The following is a 458-nucleotide window of genomic DNA, read 5'->3' as shown; positions in this document are numbered from 1 at the left end:
GTTTTCAAAATAAAAATCAAACTACTTTTAAGATGAAAGAAAAATCAATTTGTGTATTATGTTGACGTAATACCAGTTGTTTTCACTTCAAACTAAAACAATAATACACTCAAACTTTGATAGAAAAAAAAACCGCCTCATCTCGTCAGGAGCATTTAGCACTATGTGAACTGACAGGGGAACATATTTTGAAAGCAGGTGACTTCCGGTTTTCTACCGGTTCTTGCTTGAACGGTTTTATGACTTTAAAGATGAAGAAATCAGTTTGTACATAAAGTTTTAAAGAAAATCTGGGGAGACACGTTTTCTCAGAATGATTGCTTCATTATAATAAATAAAAAATAATGATAGCAACAATGATGAAAATGATTTAATTTTATCAATAAAAAAGAAATTTTATTTTTATAGTGCAGTTTTCATTCAGGAAATTTCAGCACAAATTCCTTTTTATGATAAAA

This window comes from Lipophrys pholis (assembly GCF_963383615.2).
Source record: "Lipophrys pholis genome assembly, chromosome: 21".
NCBI classification, from domain to species: Eukaryota; Metazoa; Chordata; class Actinopteri; order Blenniiformes; family Blenniidae; genus Lipophrys; species Lipophrys pholis.
Note: the sequence above shows the minus strand (reverse complement) of the source record.